The following is a 21,226-nucleotide window of genomic DNA, read 5'->3' as shown; positions in this document are numbered from 1 at the left end:
AATATTATAAGACAGGAAATTTAATTCCAATTTCCTTTTATCCATATTCTCTGTCCTGACCATGTTTTCTTTTTTCTTTTCCCTCTTTTCCTCTTTCCCTCAGGGTTTCACTACTGACATCTTCCTCCCTTCCCTTCCCTCCCATGCCCCTCTCTCCCGCCCACCTCCCCATCCGCCCCACCCCCGCCCCCCCCCCTGGTTTTGGCCACCATGCGGCCCTCGACTTATCAATTGGCCTCAAATCTCTGGCCATTTCTAAGTCTTAATGCTCTAAGGTGGGGTTCGCCTATTGCCTCCTTTCCCTCCCTTCTTTGATGTATCTCCTCATAAGGGGGGGAATGGGACTGCCTCCCCCAGCCAATCAGACCTCGTACATCCCCTTCCCTCTCCGCCCCCCCCCCCCATCTCCCCCGAGATTTTTATCTCTTCCTCTCCTGCTTCAACATTTAGATTGAGTGACTTTTAAAATATTTCTTCAAGCTCATCTGTCCAACCGGGTAGACTTGGAGTTTGAATCTCCAATTTTTCACAGAATTCTCTTAACTCTTCAGGGAAGCTTAATTTCGCTGTTGTTCCATCCTTAAATGCCAACAGGCAAGCCGGAAAGCCCCATCTGTATCTAATATTCCGTGTTTTCAACTGTTCCAAGAGAGGTTTCAGAAGACGTCTTCTGGATAGGGTCTCATATGCTAGGTCCGGGAAGATTTGTATTTCTGTTTCCATATATTTTAATGGGGGGGTTCCCCTTAATTTCCTCCAGATCTCCGCTTTATCCTCATAGTGTTCAAACCTTACTATGATATCACGAGGTCTTCCACTTCCTGTCTCTTCGGATCTTATCCTCCCGACCCGGTGCACCCTTTCTAACATGGGGAGTGCCTCCTCTACATTTCCCAATATGGGGCGGAATATGTCTTTCAAAACCTCCCTTAAATCTTCTTTCTTGTTCTCTGGGACATTTCTTATTCTCAGATTTAATCTTCTATTTCTATTTTCCTGATCTTCGAGTCGATAGAGAATTCTTCTCTGATTCCGAGAGATTAAATTGACTTGCGACTGTACTTTGTTTAGCTGTTGTTCTTGGTTCTCAGTTCTTTCTTCCACGGCTTCTACTCTCGTTAGTATATGCCCCAAGTCACTTCTTAACATACTAATATCTGTTCTGATAGAGGTCTCCAGTTTTTGGAGCATCTCCCTCATGGCCCCTTTTGTTATTCCCAGATCATCCGTCCTATGATCTTCATTTTTACTTAATTCCAATTCGCTCTCCGTTGTCAGTTCGTCTCTGGATTGGTCCGGGGTCTCCCCTACTGTTTTTTCCGCCCCCCTGTTTTTCCCATGATTTGGGTGTCCTTTTTCCTTCCCTCCTCCTCTTGGGCTAGCTCCTTGAGTCATATATTGTTTTATGGTGCTTTCCGTGGTGGAATTTTTTGGGGTCTTAAGGCCCCCCTTAGCAGTTTGTTTTGAGGCTCTACTCATTTTGCTTTTTTTTGTTTCACGTGGTCGTCTACCCAGTTTGCTGATCTCCACACGTCCACTTTCCGCGGCTGGTGGTTTTACATCGGAGATTTCCCTCCGATCAGCCCCTTAAATATATCTGCTAGAGTAGGACCCCTTGGGTGTAATTAAGCAATTTTCCACCCTGAGTCTGTCAGCCGTTGTACTTCAATAATTGTTTCTCCTCCCAATTCGTGGTCAGTTAGAGGCAAGTAATTTCCGTCTTAAACATTTGTTGTTTCTCTTTTTTTCCCCTTTCTTTTCCTTTCTTCCCTTTTTTGGAGACAGAGGGAGAGGGTCCAATATAAAAATATGTGGTACCCCACTCAGATTTGTCTATTACGCAATAGTGCCCTCCGTCTCAGTTTCCTTAATGTACACCTATAGGTCACATGTCATGATATCTCATTTATGGATTAATAGGGGGTTTCCCTATTAGGGGAAGAAAAGAAAAAAAGAGAAATTGGAGAGTAGAATCGCTTTTCCATGCGTATGGTGTCCTTCGTGTAATTTCCTGCAAGCTGTATCTGTGTTGCTCAACCAAGTTACACCACTACTCAAATGTTGGGGAATGTGCGATTTTAAGCGATTTTTAGATGAGCCTGCAAGAGTGCCATGCGATTCTTTCAAAGGGATTACCTTATATTATCCTCTTAACGTTGCATTTAAAGATCCAGATTAATTTTCTGGGAAAATTAGCAGCTAAGGAGGTGTTCTTTCATTCAGCATTTAAACGTATATGTCAAGTATCATACTTGTTTCACTCCCGTTCACCGCTTTCAATATGGTTAGTACTGTTCATTCATTTACCTTGGGCGTTGCCCTCATTCCCACTTAGTATCTTATAACTTATATTCTGTTTACCATTAGTCTCAGTAGCTAGCACATTGTTAATCAGAGTTATATATCAGCGGAAAAACGTATGTCCTCATTCATGCTTTCTTTTTACTCTTACTCCGATGGTAGTTTAAGCAGGATTTTCTTAAAGACAACTATGTTTTACAGGAATGTATAGCACTTATCTGTTACACTTGTTTATCTTCCTCGGTTCGTCCTACGGATCACCCTCCACGTTCTGTTAAGCTACTGTTATGCTACTTCCAAGTGGGTAAGAGGACAGAGGGAGAGGCCTGATATCATGCTGCCTACTTACAATGCATGTATTATAATCATACAATTCCTCCGACACATTTGTAGCTTGGTTTCTCTGTATATAATATCTGTTTAGATAGTCCCAGCCGCAAGCACAATATTTATATGTCCCACAGAGAATATGTATCATCCATCAGATTGTCCCTTTACTGCTGTTACAAGCCTTTCTTTACCCTTGGTAGTTTAGACATGCTGGTATTTAGGAACACTGATACTTGCAAAGATATACGGCACTTATCTGGTTATTTTCAGTTGTCTCCCTCAGGATATCCCCAATTAGCCTGCGGACATCCTTCCACATTCCTTTGAACCCAGTGTTCCAGAGAGATAGGGGGAGCAGCAGAGAGGAGAGCTGTTGGCAGCAGCAAACACAGTGTTAATCTGAACTATATGACCCAGGGAAAACGTATGTCATCATTCATGCTATCTCTTTGCTTTTATTCCAGATTTGTTAACCATGGTAGTTTAAGCATGCTCTTATTTAAAACGACTATGTTTTACTGAGATATATTGCACTTATCTTATCTGTGACGCTCGTTTATCTTCCTCGGTTCATCTCAGCCTGCAAGTAACTCTCCGCGTTCTGTTTAGCTGCTGTTATGCTGCTTCGGAAGAGATGGGGGGGCAGCGGGGGGAAGAAAGGGTGTCAGCAGCTATTTCCAGCACTGTTTTTTTTTTATCTGCTGGCCGGCAGATAGGCAGATTCCGGAGTGGCGTCTTGCGGTGGTGTCTTTCATCTGCCGGAGCCTCTCACCCTCCGGCGTGTTTCCACTCAGCATTCTTCTTCCGCGCGCCTTCTCCTGCTCAGCCTCCTCGTAACCCCTCCCTCCCGCAAGAGCGTTCCTACGTCATCTCCCCATACCCGGCGGGCTATGAGTTCTGACAAGCCAGCCGCCAACCGTTGGGCAAGAGGGTTATCCGGCGTCATCATTTTTTTACGCTCAAACATTAGGCCCACGGAAGCCTGCCTTTTTGCAGAAAAATGTGAGCTTGGCGTGATGGAAGGTGGAGTGGAGGACAATTGTGAGGAGAGAGGAGAAGGAGAAGTAGAAGACGAGGCTGGACGGTGAGAGCCTGCAGTGTGGCTTTGTGTGTTCCGTTGCTCCCACTGGGCTCGGTGATGGCTGCTCATGTGCCTTCTTAAGGCGGTCGTCCCTAGGTGAGTATTGGGCTTACCGCGACTAACGCGTTGACTGCAAAGATTGCAGATGGCAACGCTATTGTCAGCAGCGGACACGTTAAAAAAAGCCCACACTGCGGAGCCATGTGCCGGTGTCCTGGGAGCGCCAGATGTGACCGTACATGGTCGATGACTCGCTCCTGATACATTTGCAGTCTGCTTTGTCCCTGCTGTGCAATGTAAGTCATTGCTGCTTCTCCTCCCTATCTGCTGGTCCATATCTCCCTCTGAACTCCCCTCCTCTTCCTCTCTTGTGGGCACCCACGTGACATCACTAGACACGTCATCATCAACGTCACCTTCCCCACCGCTATAAGTAGAGTAGGCAGCAACACCGGGGACCAACCTCCTCCTTGGGCTGATCTGGGTACTGGCGTCAGACTGCTGAGTAGCGCTTGTTGCTACCTCCTCTTCCTGATCCAATACCAAGAGTGGCTGCGCATCAGAAATGTCCTCTTGATATGGATCGGAAAATAATTCCAGTGACTCAAGCGGAAGGTATGTGGTGGTGGTGGTGTTGTTGGTGGTAGTGTCTTTGGGGGTGCACATAGCAGAGAGTGAAGAAGAGGGTGCAGATCGAGAGGATGAGGAGGGTGCAGAAGAATAAGGCTGAGTGAGCCACTCAACCAAGTCTGGTGCGTCCTTTAAAGTAATTGAACGCACCTTCTGCAACTTCCCACTTTGGCTCAAGGCTGTTGCTCCTGCCCTACCCCTACCACCCCTGCGGAAGGGCCTGCCTCTTCCTCTGCCTGTCATTTTTTAAATCACCCTGTGACAAAACTCTTAGTCCCTATACCGCTGAAGGACTGCTGCAGTATAGGGCAGCGGTCAGCAGTAGTGCACGTCAACCCTATGTATTGTGGACCGATAGCGGTCCTTACAGAACAGCAGACTGTACTGCACTCAGGCCTATGTACCGTAGCACCCTATACCAAGTTACCAGTCCTTATAAAAACTTTTGTGGACCAAGCAGGTTGTGTGTTAGTGATTAGCAGACTGTACGTCAGTCCCTATACCAATGAAGGACTGCTGCAGTATAGGGCAGCGGTCAGCAGTAGTGCACGGCAACCCTATGTATTGTGGACCGATAGCGGTCCTTACAGAACAGCAGACTGTACTGCACTCAGGCCTATGTACCGTAGCACCCTATACCAAGTTACCAGTCCTTATAAAAACTTTTGTGGACCAAGCAGGTTGTGTGTTAGTGATTAGCAGACTGTACGTCAGTCCCTATACCAATGAAGGACTGCTGCAGTATAGGGCAGCGGTCAGCAGTAGTGCACGGCAACCCTATGTATTGTGGACCGATAGCGGTCCTTACAGAACAGCAGACTGTACTGCACTCAGGCCTATGTACCGTAGCACCCTATACCAAGTTACCAGTCCTTATAAAAACTTTTGTGGACCAAGCAGGTTGTGTGTTAGTGATTAGCAGACTGTACGTCAGTCCCTATACCAATGAAGGACTGCTGCAGTATAGGGCAGCGGTCAGCAGTAGTGCACGGCAACCCTATGTATTGTGGACCGATAGCGGTCCTTACAGAACAGCAGACTGTACTGCACTCAGGCCTATGTACCGTAGCACCCTATACCAAGTTACCAGTCCTTATAAAAACTTTTGTGGACCAAGCAGGTTGTGTGTTAGTGATTAGCAGACTGTACGTCAGTCCCTATACCAATGAAGGACTGCTGCAGTATAGGGCAGCGGTCAGCAGTAGTGCACGGCAACCCTATGTATTGTGGACCGATAGCGGTCCTTACAGAACAGCAGACTGTAACGCACTCAGGCCTATGTACCGTAGCACCCTATACCAAGTTACCAGTCCTTATAAGAACTTTTGTGGACCAAGCAGGTTGTGTGTTAGTGATTAGCAGACTGTACGTCAGTCCCTATACCAATGAAGGACTGCTGCAGTATAGGGCAGCGGTCAGCAGTAGTGCACGGCAACCCTATGTATTGTGGACCGATAGCGGTCCTTACAGAACAGCAGACTGTACTGCACTCAGGCCTATGTACCGTAGCACCCTATACCAAGTTACCAGTCCTTATAAGAACTTTTGTGGACCAAGCAGGTTGTGTGTTAGTGTTTAGCAGACTGTGCGTCAGTCCCTATACCGCTGAAGGACTGCTGCAGTATAGGGCAGCGGTCAGCAGTAGTGCACGGCAACCCTATGTATTGTGGACCGATAGCGGTCCTTACAGAACAGCAGACTGTACTGCACTCAGGCCTATGTACCGTAGCACCCTATACCAAGTTACCAGTCCTTATAAGAACTTTTGTGGACCAAGCAGGTTGTGTGTTAGTGTTTAGCAGACTGTGCGTCAGTCCCTATACCGCTGAAGGACTGCTGCAGTATAGGGCAGCGGTCAGCAGTAGTGCACGGCAACCCTATGTATTGTGGACCGATAGCGGTCCTTACAGAACAGCAGACTGTACTGCACTCAGGCCTATGTACCGTAGCACCCTATACCAAGTTACCAGTCCTTATAAGAACTTTTGTGGACCAAGCAGGTTGTGTGTTAGTGATTAGCAGACTGTACGTCAGTCCCTATACCAATGAAGGACTGCTGCAGTATAGGGCAGCGGTCAGCAGTAGTGCACGGCAACCCTATGTATTGTGGACCGATAGCGGTCCTTACAGAACAGCAGACTGTAACGCACTCAGGCCTATGTACCGTAGCACCCTATACCAAGTTACCAGTCCTTATAAGAACTTTTGTGGACCAAGCAGGTTGTGTGTTAGTGATTAGCAGACTGTACGTCAGTCCCTATACCAATGAAGGACTGCTGCAGTATAGGGCAGCGGTCAGCAGTAGTGCACGGCAACCCTATGTATTGTGGACCGATAGCGGTCCTTACAGAACAGCAGACTGTACTGCACTCAGGCCTATGTACCGTAGCACCCTATACCAAGTTACCAGTCCTTATAAGAACTTTTGTGGACCAAGCAGGTTGTGTGTTAGTGTTTAGCAGACTGTGCGTCAGTCCCTATACCGCTGAAGGACTGCTGCAGTATAGGGCAGCGGTCAGCAGTAGTGCACGGCAACCCTATGTATTGTGGACCGATAGCGGTCCTTACAGAACAGCAGACTGTACTGCACTCAGGCCTATGTACCGTAGCACCCTATACCAAGTTACCAGTCCTTATAAGAACTTTTGTGGACCAAGCAGGTTGTGTGTTAGTGATTAGCAGACTGTACGTCAGTCCCTATACCAATGAAGGACTGCTGCAGTATAGGGCAGCGGTCAGCAGTAGTGCACGGCAACCCTATGTATTGTGGACCGATAGCGGTCCTTACAGAACAGCAGACTGTACTGCACTCAGGCCTATGTACCGTAGCACCCTATACCAAGTTACCAGTCCTTATAAGAACTTTTGTGGACCAAGCAGGTTGTGTGTTAGTGTTTAGCAGACTGTGCGTCAGTCCCTATACCGCTGAAGGACTGCTGCAGTATAGGGCAGCGGTCAGCAGTAGTGCACGGCAACCCTATGTATTGTGGACCGATAGCGGTCCTTACAGAACAGCAGACTGTACTGCACTCAGGCCTATGTACCGTAGCACCCTATACCAAGTTACCAGTCCTTATAAGAACTTTTGTGGACCAAGCAGGTTGTGTGTTAGTGTTTAGCAGACTGTGCGTCAGTCCCTATACCGCTGAAGGACTGCTGCAGTATAGGGCAGCGGTCAGCAGTAGTGCACGGCAACCCTATGTATTGTGGACCGATAGCGGTCCTTACAGAACAGCAGACTGTACTGCACTCAGGCCTATGTACCGTAGCACCCTATACCAAGTTACCAGTCCTTATAAGAACTTTTGTGGACCAAGCAGGTTGTGTGTTAGTGATTAGCAGACTGTACGTCAGTCCCTATACCAATGAAGGACTGCTGCAGTATAGGGCAGCGGTCAGCAGTAGTGCACGGCAACCCTATGTATTGTGGACCGATAGCGGTCCTTACAGAACAGCAGACTGTAACGCACTCAGGCCTATGTACCGTAGCACCCTATACCAAGTTACCAGTCCTTATAAGAACTTTTGTGGACCAAGCAGGTTGTGTGTTAGTGATTAGCAGACTGTACGTCAGTCCCTATACCAATGAAGGACTGCTGCAGTATAGGGCAGCGGTCAGCAGTAGTGCACGGCAACCCTATGTATTGTGGACCGATAGCGGTCCTTACAGAACAGCAGACTGTAACGCACTCAGGCCTATGTACCGTAGCACCCTATACCAAGTTACCAGTCCTTATAAGAACTTTTGTGGACCAAGCAGGTTGTGTGTTAGTGATTAGCAGACTGTACGTCAGTCCCTATACCAATGAAGGACTGCTGCAGTATAGGGCAGCGGTCAGCAGTAGTGCACGGCAACCCTATGTATTGTGGACCGATAGCGGTCCTTACAGAACAGCAGACTGTACTGCACTCAGGCCTATGTACCGTAGCACCCTATACCAAGTTACCAGTCCTTATAAGAACTTTTGTGGACCAAGCAGGTTGTGTGTTAGTGTTTAGCAGACTGTGCGTCAGTCCCTATACCGCTGAAGGACTGCTGCAGTATAGGGCAGCGGTCAGCAGTAGTGCACGTCAACCCTATGTATTGTGGACCGATAGCGGTCCTTACAGAACAGCAGACTGTACTGCACTCAGGCCTATGTACCGTAGCACCCTATACCAAGTTACCAGTCCTTATAAGAACTTTTGTGGACCAAGCAGGTTGTGTGTTAGTGTTTAGCAGACTGTGCGTCAGTCCCTATACCGCTGAAGGACTGCTGCAGTATAGGGCAGCGGTCAGCAGTAGTGCACGGCAACCCTATGTATTGTGGACCGATAGCGGTCCTTACAGAACAGCAGACTGTACTGCACTCAGGCCTATGTACCGTAGCACCCTATACCAAGTTACCAGTCCTTATAAGAACTTTTGTGGACCAAGCAGGTTGTGTGTTAGTGATTAGCAGACTGTACGTCAGTCCCTATACCAATGAAGGACTGCTGCAGTATAGGGCAGCGGTCAGCAGTAGTGCACGGCAACCCTATGTATTGTGGACCGATAGCGGTCCTTACAGAACAGCAGACTGTAACGCACTCAGGCCTATGTACCGTAGCACCCTATACCAAGTTACCAGTCCTTATAAGAACTTTTGTGGACCAAGCAGGTTGTGTGTTAGTGATTAGCAGACTGTACGTCAGTCCCTATACCAATGAAGGACTGCTGCAGTATAGGGCAGCGGTCAGCAGTAGTGCACGGCAACCCTATGTATTGTGGACCGATAGCGGTCCTTACAGAACAGCAGACTGTAACGCACTCAGGCCTATGTACCGTAGCACCCTATACCAAGTTACCAGTCCTTATAAGAACTTTTGTGGACCAAGCAGGTTGTGTGTTAGTGATTAGCAGACTGTACGTCAGTCCCTATACCAATGAAGGACTGCTGCAGTATAGGGCAGCGGTCAGCAGTAGTGCACGGCAACCCTATGTATTGTGGACCGATAGCGGTCCTTACAGAACAGCAGACTGTACTGCACTCAGGCCTATGTACCGTAGCACCCTATACCAAGTTACCAGTCCTTATAAGAACTTTTGTGGACCAAGCAGGTTGTGTGTTAGTGTTTAGCAGACTGTGCGTCAGTCCCTATACCGCTGAAGGACTGCTGCAGTATAGGGCAGCGGTCAGCAGTAGTGCACGTCAACCCTATGTATTGTGGACCGATAGCGGTCCTTACAGAACAGCAGACTGTACTGCACTCAGGCCTATGTACCGTAGCACCCTATACCAAGTTACCAGTCCTTATAAGAACTTTTGTGGACCAAGCAGGTTGTGTGTTAGTGTTTAGCAGACTGTGCGTCAGTCCCTATACCGCTGAAGGACTGCTGCAGTATAGGGCAGCGGTCAGCAGTAGTGCACGGCAACCCTATGTATTGTGGACCGATAGCGGTCCTTACAGAACAGCAGACTGTACTGCACTCAGGCCTATGTACCGTAGCACCCTATACCAAGTTACCAGTCCTTATAAGAACTTTTGTGGACCAAGCAGGTTGTGTGTTAGTGATTAGCAGACTGTACGTCAGTCCCTATACCAATGAAGGACTGCTGCAGTATAGGGCAGCGGTCAGCAGTAGTGCACGGCAACCCTATGTATTGTGGACCGATAGCGGTCCTTACAGAACAGCAGACTGTAACGCACTCAGGCCTATGTACCGTAGCACCCTATACCAAGTTACCAGTCCTTATAAGAACTTTTGTGGACCAAGCAGGTTGTGTGTTAGTGATTAGCAGACTGTACGTCAGTCCCTATACCAATGAAGGACTGCTGCAGTATAGGGCAGCGGTCAGCAGTAGTGCACGGCAACCCTATGTATTGTGGACCGATAGCGGTCCTTACAGAACAGCAGACTGTACTGCACTCAGGCCTATGTACCGTAGCACCCTATACCAAGTTACCAGTCCTTATAAGAACTTTTGTGGACCAAGCAGGTTGTGTGTTAGTGTTTAGCAGACTGTGCGTCAGTCCCTATACCGCTGAAGGACTGCTGCAGTATAGGGCAGCGGTCAGCAGTAGTGCACGTCAACCCTATGTATTGTGGACCGATAGCGGTCCTTACAGAACAGCAGACTGTACTGCACTCAGGCCTATGTACCGTAGCACCCTATACCAAGTTACCAGTCCTTATAAGAACTTTTGTGGACCAAGCAGGTTGTGTGTTAGTGTTTAGCAGACTGTGCGTCAGTCCCTATACCGCTGAAGGACTGCTGCAGTATAGGGCAGCGGTCAGCAGTAGTGCACGGCAACCCTATGTATTGTGGACCGATAGCGGTCCTTACAGAACAGCAGACTGTACTGCACTCAGGCCTATGTACCGTAGCACCCTATACCAAGTTACCAGTCCTTATAAGAACTTTTGTGGACCAAGCAGGTTGTGTGTTAGTGATTAGCAGACTGTACGTCAGTCCCTATACCAATGAAGGACTGCTGCAGTATAGGGCAGCGGTCAGCAGTAGTGCACGGCAACCCTATGTATTGTGGACCGATAGCGGTCCTTACAGAACAGCAGACTGTACCGCACCCAAGCCTATGTACCGTAGCACCCTAGACAGACCAAGTTACCAGTCCTGATAAAGAGCTTTGTGGAACAAGTGAGTTGTGAATGATTAGCAGACTGCAGCAGAAGGGCAGCAGTCAAGTATAATATTCTTTCTATATTTGGAAGAAAGAATATTATACGTGTACAAGCCTATTACCGTACCACTGATACCAGTCCTGAAAAGAACCTTTGTGGAACTAATAGTAACAGCAAGTCTTTAAAATTATCCTCACTGCCTGACAACACTGCTTCCTGCCTGTCCCTATACAAATTGGCAAAAAAGAGTAGGCTGGAACGATTAGCTGGAACAGCTCTTTTGTGGACCTGATAGTAACAGCTAATGATGATGATGATGATGATGATGAAGAAAGACTAATCTGGCTGAGCTGTCCCTAAAATAGCAGCATACAGCGCTCTGTCCCTTTATCTAAACTGACAAAAGAAACTCAGGCTGCTGACCTAACACCTATACCAGTCCTGAAAAGAACTTTTGTGTACCAAATAGCTAGCGTTTTCTCTGTCCCTACTCCACACAGGATCCTTTCCCTACAGTGACAGAAGAAAGAATGTAAAATGGCCACCGGATCGGGTGTATTTATAGGTTAGGGGGAATGTCCAAGTGTCCATGAGCTGTCATGTCTCAATTGGTTGTCCTGTAACACATGATAAACGTGTCACGAAAGGTTAAAGTTCTTGTATACATTAAACACGTAAGTCCGCCGGGGCGAACGACGGAAAAAGGCGTTCGAACCCGCGGACGGCGAAAGTCGGAAATTCGCCGCGAAACGACCGCCGGGCGAACCGTTCGGCCATCACTACTTATCAGTGCCCATCAGTGTAGCCCCATCAGTGCCCATCAGTGAAGGAGAAAACGTACTTATATACAAAGTTTTGAAACTGAAATAAAAAAAAAACATTTTTTTTTTCAAAATTTTCGGTATTTTTTTATTTGTAGCGCAAAAAATAAAAACCGTAGAGGTGATCAAATACCACCAAAAGAAAGCTCTATTTGTGGGGAAAAAATGATAAAAATTTCATTTGGGTACAGTGTAGCACGACCGCGCAATTGTCATTCAAAGTGCGACAGAGCTGAAAGCTCAAAATTGGTCTGGGCAGGAAGGTGTTTAAGTGCCCCCCGGTATTGAAGTGGTTAAAGTCCACAAATAGTGGTAAAAGTCTCTGCTGATGAAATAACTGGCACTTCAGGACTGCTGGTGCTAAAAAATAAATAAATAGAGAAAAAAAAAACAGGCAAGTGCATAAGAACAAAAGAAAAGAGGAGCGCCATCTAAGTGCAGCAATGTAAAAACATTTATTAACAAATATAAATTAAGCAAATATATATAAATACAAAACCAAAAAAAAAATAGATAAATAAAGATAAAGGAAAAAAACAAAAAAAACAAATATATATATATAAAGGAAAGAAAATAAAAAAATATATATATTAAACATGCGGTGCCTTGAAAAAGTATTCATGTAACTTTAAATTTCCCACATTTCGTCACGTTAAAACCAAAAACGTAAATGTATTTTATTGGGATTTTATATGACTGACCAACACAAAGTGTCACATAATTGTGAAGTGGAAGCAAAATGATAAATGATACAAATAAATATGAGAAAAGTGTGGGGGGGGTACATTTGTATGGCGCCCCCTTTACTGTGATACCCCTAACTAAAATCTAATGGAACGAATTGCCTTCAGACATCACCTAATTAGTAAATAGAGCCCACCTGTGTGTCATTTAATCTCAGTATAAATGCAGCTGTTCTGTGAAGCCCTCTGAGGTTTGTTAGAGAACTTTAGTGAACAATCAGCATCCTGAAGGCCAAGGAACACACCTGACAGGTCAGGGATAAAGTTGTGGAGAAGTATAAAGCAGGGTTAGGTTATAAAAAAGATCTCCCAAGCTTTGAAGATCTCACGGAGCTCTGTTCAATCCATCATCTGAAAATGGAAAGAGTATGGCACGACTGCAAACCCACCAAGACATGGCCGTCCACCTAAACTGACCAGGCCGGGCAAGGAGCGCATTTATCAGAGAAGAGCCAAGAGGTCCATGGTGACTCTGGAGGAGCTGCAGAGATCCACAGCTCAGGGGGGAGAATCTGTCCACAGGACAACTATTAGTCGTGTACAGGGCAGCCATCAGAAATTGTGGGGCCTCTTATACAGCTTTAGGCCTGGCACCCCCCCCCCCCAGCCTGACCACCAACATTCCCCAGGGTCCCGCCCACTCACCGTCCCACCAAATCTGCCCACTAGCCATCCCACCAAGTCCTTCAGTGCCTCAGCCTGCCTCACACCTGTACGCTCTCAGCCCCTCCTCACACCTGTACACTCTCAGCCCCCCCTTACACCTGTATGCTCTCAGCCCCTCCTCACACCTGTACACTCTCAGCCCCTCCTCACACCTGTACACTCTCAGCCCCTCCTCACACTTGTATGCTCTCAGCCCCCCGTCACACCTGTACGCTCTCAGCCCCCCTCACACCTGTACACTCTCAGCCCCCCTCACACCTGTACACTCTCAGCCCCTCTCACACCTGTATGCTCCCAGCCCCTCCCACACCTGTACGCTCTCAGCCCCCCTCACACCAATATGCTCTCAGCCCCCCTCACACCTGTACGCTCTCAGCCCCCCTCACACCTGTACGCTCTCAGCCCCCCTCACACCTGTACACTCTCAGCCCCCCCTCACACCTGTACACTCCCAGCCCCCCTCATAGCTGTACACTCTCAGTCCCTCCTCACACTTGTATGCTCTCTGCCCCCCATCACATCTGTATGCTCTCAGCCCCCTCACACCTGTACGCTCTCAGCCCCCCCTCACACCTGTACGCTCTCAGCCCCCCTCACACCTGTACGCTCTCAGCCCCTCCTCACACTTGTATGCTCTCAGCCCCCCGTCACACCTGTACGCTCTCATCCCCCCTCACACCTGTACACTCTCAGCCCCCCTCACACCTGTACACTCTCAGCCCCCCTCACACCTGTACGCTCTCAGCCCCTCCTCACACCTGAACGCTCTCAGCCCCCCTCACACCTGTATGCTCTCAGCCCCCCTCACACCTGTACGATCTCAGCCCCTCTCACACCTATATGCTCTCAGCCCCTCCCACACCTGTACACTCTCAGCCCCCCTCACACCAGTATGCTCTCAGCCACCCTCACACCTGTACACTCTCAGCCCCCCTCACACCTGTAGACTCTCAGCCCCCCTCACACCTGTACACTCTCAGCCCCTCTCACACCTGTATGCTCCCAGCCCCTCCCACACCTGTACGCTCTCAGCCCCCCTCACACCAATATGCTCTCAGCCCCCCTCACACCTGTACGCTCTCAGCCCCCCTCACACCTGTACGCTCTCAGCCCCCCTCACACCTGTACACTCTCAGCCCCCCCTCACACCTGTACACTCCCAGCCCCCCTCATAGCTGTACACTCTCAGTCCCTCCTCACACTTGTATGCTCTCTGCCCCCCATCACATCTGTATGCTCTCAGCCCCCTCACACCTGTACGCTCTCAGCCCCCCCTCACACCTGTACGCTCTCAGCCCCCCTCACACCTGTACGCTCTCAGCCCCTCCTCACACTTGTATGCTCTCAGCCCCCCGTCACACCTGTACGCTCTCATCCCCCCTCACACCTGTACACTCTCAGCCCCCCTCACACCTGTACACTCTCAGCCCCCCTCACACCTGTACGCTCTCAGCCCCTCCTCACACCTGAACGCTCTCAGCCCCCCTCACACCTGTATGCTCTCAGCCCCCCTCACACCTGTACGATCTCAGCCCCTCTCACACCTATATGCTCTCAGCCCCTCCCACACCTGTACACTCTCAGCCCCCCTCACACCAGTATGCTCTCAGCCACCCTCACACCTGTACACTCTCAGCCCCCCTCACACCTGTACGCTCTCAGCCCCCCTCACACTTGTACGCTCTCAGCCCCCTCACACCTGTACGCTCTCAGCTCCCCCTCACACCTGTATGCTCTCAGCCCCCCTCATATCTGTACGCTCTCAGCCCCCTCACACCTGTATGCTCTCAGCCCCCTCACACCAGTACGCTCTCAGCCCCCCTCCTACCTGTACATTCTCAGCCCCCCTCATACCTGTACGCTCTCAGCCCCCCTCACACCTGTACGCTCTCAGCCCCCCTCACACCTGTACGCTCTCAGCCCCCCCCTCATACCTGTACACTCTCAGCCCCCCTCACACCTGTACACTCTCAGCCCCCCCCCCACACCTGTACACTCTCAGCCCCCCCCCCACACTTCTCTTGCACCTCCTGTCTAGCACCCCTGGTAGAGATGACAGGGTGTGAAAGACACAGAGTGGCAAGAGGGCGGATGTAGCAGGTGGCTCAGGACGGGTCTTGGCAGGAACCCGATAGCTGCAGATCACCAGATAGACACCGAGGACTGGAACTCCGTGTTGCTGCATCAGCAGGCAGAATCGTGGTCGGAACACAAGCCAGGAGGTCATCAACAGCCAAGCAGAGCCGGTACCGGAACATGAGACGGAATCAAAGACAGGATACAGGCCGGGTTCCGTACACAGTCGGGCAGTGCAGTACAGGAGCATGAAACAGGAATGGGGTAAAACAGAAGCCGGGGGGCACAGGAAGGCAGGCAGAAGTCCAAGGGAAGGTTCAGGTACAAGACGGGCCAAACACAGGAACGCTGGAACAGATCAGATAACGGTAACAGGTACTAGCTGAAAGACCGCTCAGCAAGGATCATGTGTCAGTGTTCCGTTTAAATAAACTACTTGGCGCCCAGAAGTGCGCGTGTGCATGCACGCAATGGCGCGCAACTGTGTGCACGCATTGACGCTCGTCTGTGCATGCCTGCGCATGCGCCAATACACACCGGTGTGCCCGTGCTTTTGTGCAGGTGCGCGTCTGTTAGCCAAACTTCTCTTACATATACACACCCACAAGACATGTGCACACACATAGACATGTACACAAACAGGCATGTACACACACAGAGACATGTACACATGGAGAAATGTACACACGCAGGCATGTACACAGTCACACACACACAGCCACCCCCCCACAACAGCCCTTGTAAGGCAGTCCTAGTCCCAGCTCTGGTTTCCACATGCAGAGGAGTGCACATGCAGGAAATTGCCAGAGGTGGCAGCAAAGAGCAGAGCAGGAGCCTGCCGACTCACACACATGCAGGAGCTCCTCTGCACCCGCCCCGCCTTCTCACATCCCTGCCAATCAGCCGGGCCTGTCCAGATGCTGGGGCCCCCTACAAGTGTATGGGCTGTACCCCCCTGATGGCGGCCCTGGTTCATGTACTCCACAAATCTGCCCTTCATGGAAGAGTGACAAGAAGAAAGACATAAGAAGTCCTGTTTGTAGTTTGTGAGAAGCCATGTGGGGGACACAGCAAACATGTGGAAGAAGGTGATCTGGTCAGATCAGACCAAAATTCTACTTTTTGGCCTAAAAACAAACGCTATGTGTGGGGGGGGGGACTAACACTGCCCATCACCCTGAACACACCATCCCCACCGTGAGACATGGTGGTGGCAGCATCATGTGGTGGGGATGGTTTTCTTCAGCAGGGACAGGGAAGCTGGTCAGAGTGGATGGGAAGATGGATGGAGACAAATGAAATAATGAATGAATGAGCCGTGTCTCCTCGTACTGCTAGACCTAAGTGCAGCGTTTGATACAGTAGATCACAATACTCTACTTGTGCACCTCACAGAAGTAGCCGGAGTCCAAGACATAGATCTCCATTGGTTCGCGTCTTTCCTAGGAAATCGGTCACAGACAGTGAAACTAGGAAAATTCCTCTCCGAAACTCGGGCAGTCACCTGCGGAGTCCCTCAAGGCTCTCCTTTATCACCGGTTCTCTTCAACATTTACATTCGCCCACTCCTTCAAATCATCAGATGCTCAGATCTCTGCTTCCACTCTTACGCTGACGACACGCAACTTTATTTCCGGATCAATGGAAAAAAAGATCACCAACAACAACTTGAAAACTGCCTCAAATCAATAGAGGACTGGATGACCACCAACTCCCTCCAGCTGAACCAATCAAAGACAGAGCTTCTTATCTTACACCCAAATCATAAGCCCGCAACCAAAACCTCCTGGTCTCCACCAACCGTCTTTGGGCAGACTATCTCCCCAAAGACCAAAGCGAAGAGTCTCTGGGTTATTTTAGACGCACAAATGTCAATGGATGCGCAAATAGGAGCAGTAGTCAGTCGATCTCACCATCTGCTGTGCATGCTTCGCAGACTCATCCCTTTTATCCCAAAGAATGACAAAGCAGTGGTAGTTGGAACAATCATTAATTAACGACTGGACTACGCAAACTCGCTTTACATAGGATTACCACAATATCAACTTGCGCGATTACAACTGATCCAAAACACGGCGGCAAGGCTGATAACAGGAAAAAAACCCTGGGAATCCATCTCTCCTTCGCTGAGGAGCTTACATTGGCTAACCGTAAAAAATCGGATCACGTTCAAGACCCTTTGCCTCACCCACAAATGCGTGCATAGAGAAGCTCCGCAATACCTAATGGAGAAAATAAATCATTACACACCAAACCGCAGTCTTCGATCAGCCAACAAAAACCTCCTCCTCGTGCCCAAAGCCCGGTATAAATCCAAGGGTGATCGGAGATTCGCTGTCCAAGGGCCTCGGCTATGGAATGCTCTACCAATCAACATCCGCCTGGAAGAAAATCACCTGGCTTTTAGGAAAAAACTCAAGACCTTCCTCTTTTAGCAGATGATCAAAGCTCGCCACAGCGCCTAGAGGCGATTCAGTTCGCATTGTGCGCTATACAAGTATTTCATTCATTCATTCATTCATCAAAGCATATTCATGTGTTAGAATGGCCCAGTCACAGTCCAGACCTAAATCCCATTGAGAATCTGTGGCAAGACTTGAAAATTGCTGTTCACAGACGCTCTCCATCCAATCTGACAGAGCTTGAGATATTTTACAAAGAAGAAGAATGGGCAGAAATGTCCTCTCTAAATGTGCAAAGCTGGCAGAGACACCCCCAAAAAGACTTGTAGAGAAAGGGGGTTCTACAAAGTACTGACTCCGGGGGGCGCCATACAAATGCCCCCCCCCCCCACACTTTTCACATATTTATTTGTATAATTTATCATTTTCCTTCCACTTCACAATTATGTGACACTTTGTGTTGGTCCATCACATAAAATCCCAATAAAATACATTTACGTTTTTGGTTGTAACATGACAAAATGTGGAGAATTTCAAGGGGTATGAATACTTTTTCAAGGCACTGTACATATATTTTAATTGGTACATGAATATATCCTGTGCTTTCTATAAACATTGTCTACCTCTGTAGTATTCGGCACCTTGGAAGTCCCACATTTGAACCTAATAAAAAGCTTAAGAACAACTTGTGAAACGTTGTTACAATGTTTCAGCTGATAAGAGACTTGGTTATTGGGTTCAGTCCTGTAGTTAAAGGTGTTTTCTGTCGTTTACATCATAATTAGAATGTTCTGTGCTGTTATTCTGGAGATTTGAAAGCTTATAATTATTATTTTTATATTTTTAAATGAAAATGTAAAGTGGTGATAAACGTCTGTGGTTCCTCGCCGTGTACGCCGTCATTCTCCATGTAAATGTCCCCATTAACCCGACACACCGCTCAAGAGTTTAATCCCCACAACAAAAAGTTTCTTTAGTGTGAAAATGCTAATTAAAAGGATGTTTATTTGTTACATAAACGTTGTGTCACTCCCATTGTAAATGTATACGCCTGAAACTCTGAAGGCGGTAAAGTGCGCCAATGTGAAAGGAGATGGGAAATCCATCGCAATCATTTATTTTTACGAGGTTGTAACAAGTGAGTGCGGATCACATTTACATCCAAGTAATATACACGGCCAACCTTTCAGTTTAAAGACAAATAAAACAATCAATAGGAGTTGTCGGGTGTAAAAAGCCTTTAAGGTTTGGCTCATGTCACTTTAGTTATATAGGTTAAAAAAAAAAAGATACACGTCCGGTGACTTCTAACCAGGGGAGGACTTAGGGTGCTGGGCTTGAGTCACTTTCAGGCCATACCTTCTATATATTACCGTATTTATTGACGTATAACACACGCCGGCCTTATAACACGCACCCCAAGTTTAGGAGGGAATTTTAATGGAATAAACTTGCATTTAAATGCCCATCAATGCAGCCTTATCAGTGTCCATCTGCAGCCGTGCCCATCAATCTGCAGCCTTGTCCAGTGTCATTTGCAGCCTTGTCATTGCAGTCTTGAAGTTTAAAAATGGCGCGGCCGAGATAGACTCCTGTGTATCTTGGCGGCTCTCTGGTCCTCTCGGCAGCTCTCTGGTCCTCTCAGCTGCTCTAGGGTCCTCTTGGCGGGTCTCGGGTCCTCTCGGCGCCTCTCGGGTCCTCTCAGCGGCTCTTGGGTCCTCTCATCGGCTCTCGGTGGCTCTCGGGTCCTCTTGGTGGCTCTTGGGTCCTCTCACCGGCTCTCGGGTCCTTACGGCGGCTCTCGGGTCCTCTCGGTAGCTCTTGGGTCCTCTCTGTGGCTCTCGGCGGTTCTCAGGTCCTCTTTGCACCTCTCGGGTTCTCTCAGCGGCTCTTGGGTCCTCTTGGTGGCTCTCGGCAGCTCTCGGGTCCTCTCGAGTCCTCTTGGCGGCTCTTGGGTCCTCACGGTGGCTCTCGGGTCCTCTCGTGGCTCTTGGGTCCTCTTGGCAGCTCTCGGGTCCTCTCGGCAGCTCTTGGGTCCTCTCAGTGGCTCTTGGATCCTCTCGGCAGCTTTTGGGTCCTCTCGGTGGCTATAGGGTCCTCTCGGCAGCCCTTGGGTCCTCTTGGTGGCTCTCGGGTCCTCTCGGGTCCTCTCGGCAGCTCTCGGTTCCTCTTGAGTCCTCTTGTCAGCTCTTGGGTCCTCTCGGCGGCTCTCGGGTCCTCTCGGCGGCTCTCGGGTCCTCACGGTGGCTCTCGGATCCTCTTGGTGGCTCTTGGGTCCTCACGGTGGCTCTTGGGTCCTCTCGGCAGCTCTTGGGTCCTCTGGGTGGCTCTCGGGTCCTCTTGGCAGCTCTTGGGTCCTCTCGGTGGCTCTCGGGTCCTCTCGGCAGCTCTCGGTTCCTCTAGAGTCCTCTTGGCGGCTCTTGGGTCCTCTCGGCGGCTCTCGGGTCCTCACGATGGCTCTTGGGTCCTCACGATGGCTCTCGGGTCCTCTCGTGGCTCTTGGGTCCTCACGGCGGCTCTCGGGTCCTCTCGGTGGCTCTTGGGTCCTCTCGGCAGCTCTTGGGTCCTCTCGGTGGCTCTCGGGTCCTCTCGGCAGCTCTCGGTTCCTCTCGGCAGCTCACAGGTCCTCTCGCAGTCCCGAGCGGAGCCGAGAGTAGCCGAGTGTACTCTGCTCAACTCACAGTCATGCCCAGTCCCTATAATTATTTTTGTCAGTGCTTATTTTTTTTATATTTTTTACAATTTAGCTTTTAAATATTTATTACATTTCTTTCTTTCTTCTTCTTCTTCTTATTTATTTTTTATCAGCCTTGTTGGGGGGGGGAGGGGGGGGGGTGGCTTTGATGAGATATCAGAGGTCTAAACAGACCCCTGATATCTCCCCTTTGAGACAGGGAAAGGGACTAAGGACACAAATTCCCCAGTCCTTTTCTCTGCAGTCTCAGCTGCACTGAAGATGAACGGACAGGAGACAGAGACTCCTCCCCATTCATAAACTGAAGCAGACAAAACAGTTTATGGTGCTCAGTTATGAATGGACAATCAGTGATCACTGACTCTGCTCATTCAGAAAAGGAAGGAGCTGGTAAATTACATATTTACCGTCTTCTTCATCTGCTCTCTATCCTGACAGATCGGGGACAGTGGGGACCGGAGAGGACACGGAGGACCTGGGGGAGCCCAGAGGAGGACCCAGAGGAGGACACAGATGGGAACTGTAGGAGGACATGGAGGGGGGACCCGGAGGAGGACACGGACGGGGACTGGGGGGGGGACCAGAGGAGGACACCAACAGGGAATGGGGGGTGGACCGGAGGAGGACACGGCCGGGAACCATAGAAGGACATGGAGGGGAGACCCGGAGGAGGACACGGATGGGGACTGGGGGAGGGACCGGAGGAGGACACGGACTGGGACTGGGGCAGGGACTGGAGGAGGACACGGACAGGGACTGGGGGGGGGACCGGAGGAGGATACAGAGGACCCGGGGAGCCGGAGGAGAATACATGAGACAGTCGGGGGTGATCAGTGCAGTGGTGGGGGGAATTACAATCACGATCTCCCTGTGTGGC

Source organism: Lithobates pipiens, unplaced genomic scaffold (assembly GCF_037356315.1).
Source record: "Lithobates pipiens isolate NorthernLeopardFrog02 unplaced genomic scaffold, aLitPip1_a1.2 Scaffold_19, whole genome shotgun sequence".
Lineage (NCBI taxonomy): Eukaryota > Metazoa > Chordata > Amphibia > Anura > Ranidae > Lithobates > Lithobates pipiens.
This window is presented reverse-complemented; position numbering follows the sequence as displayed.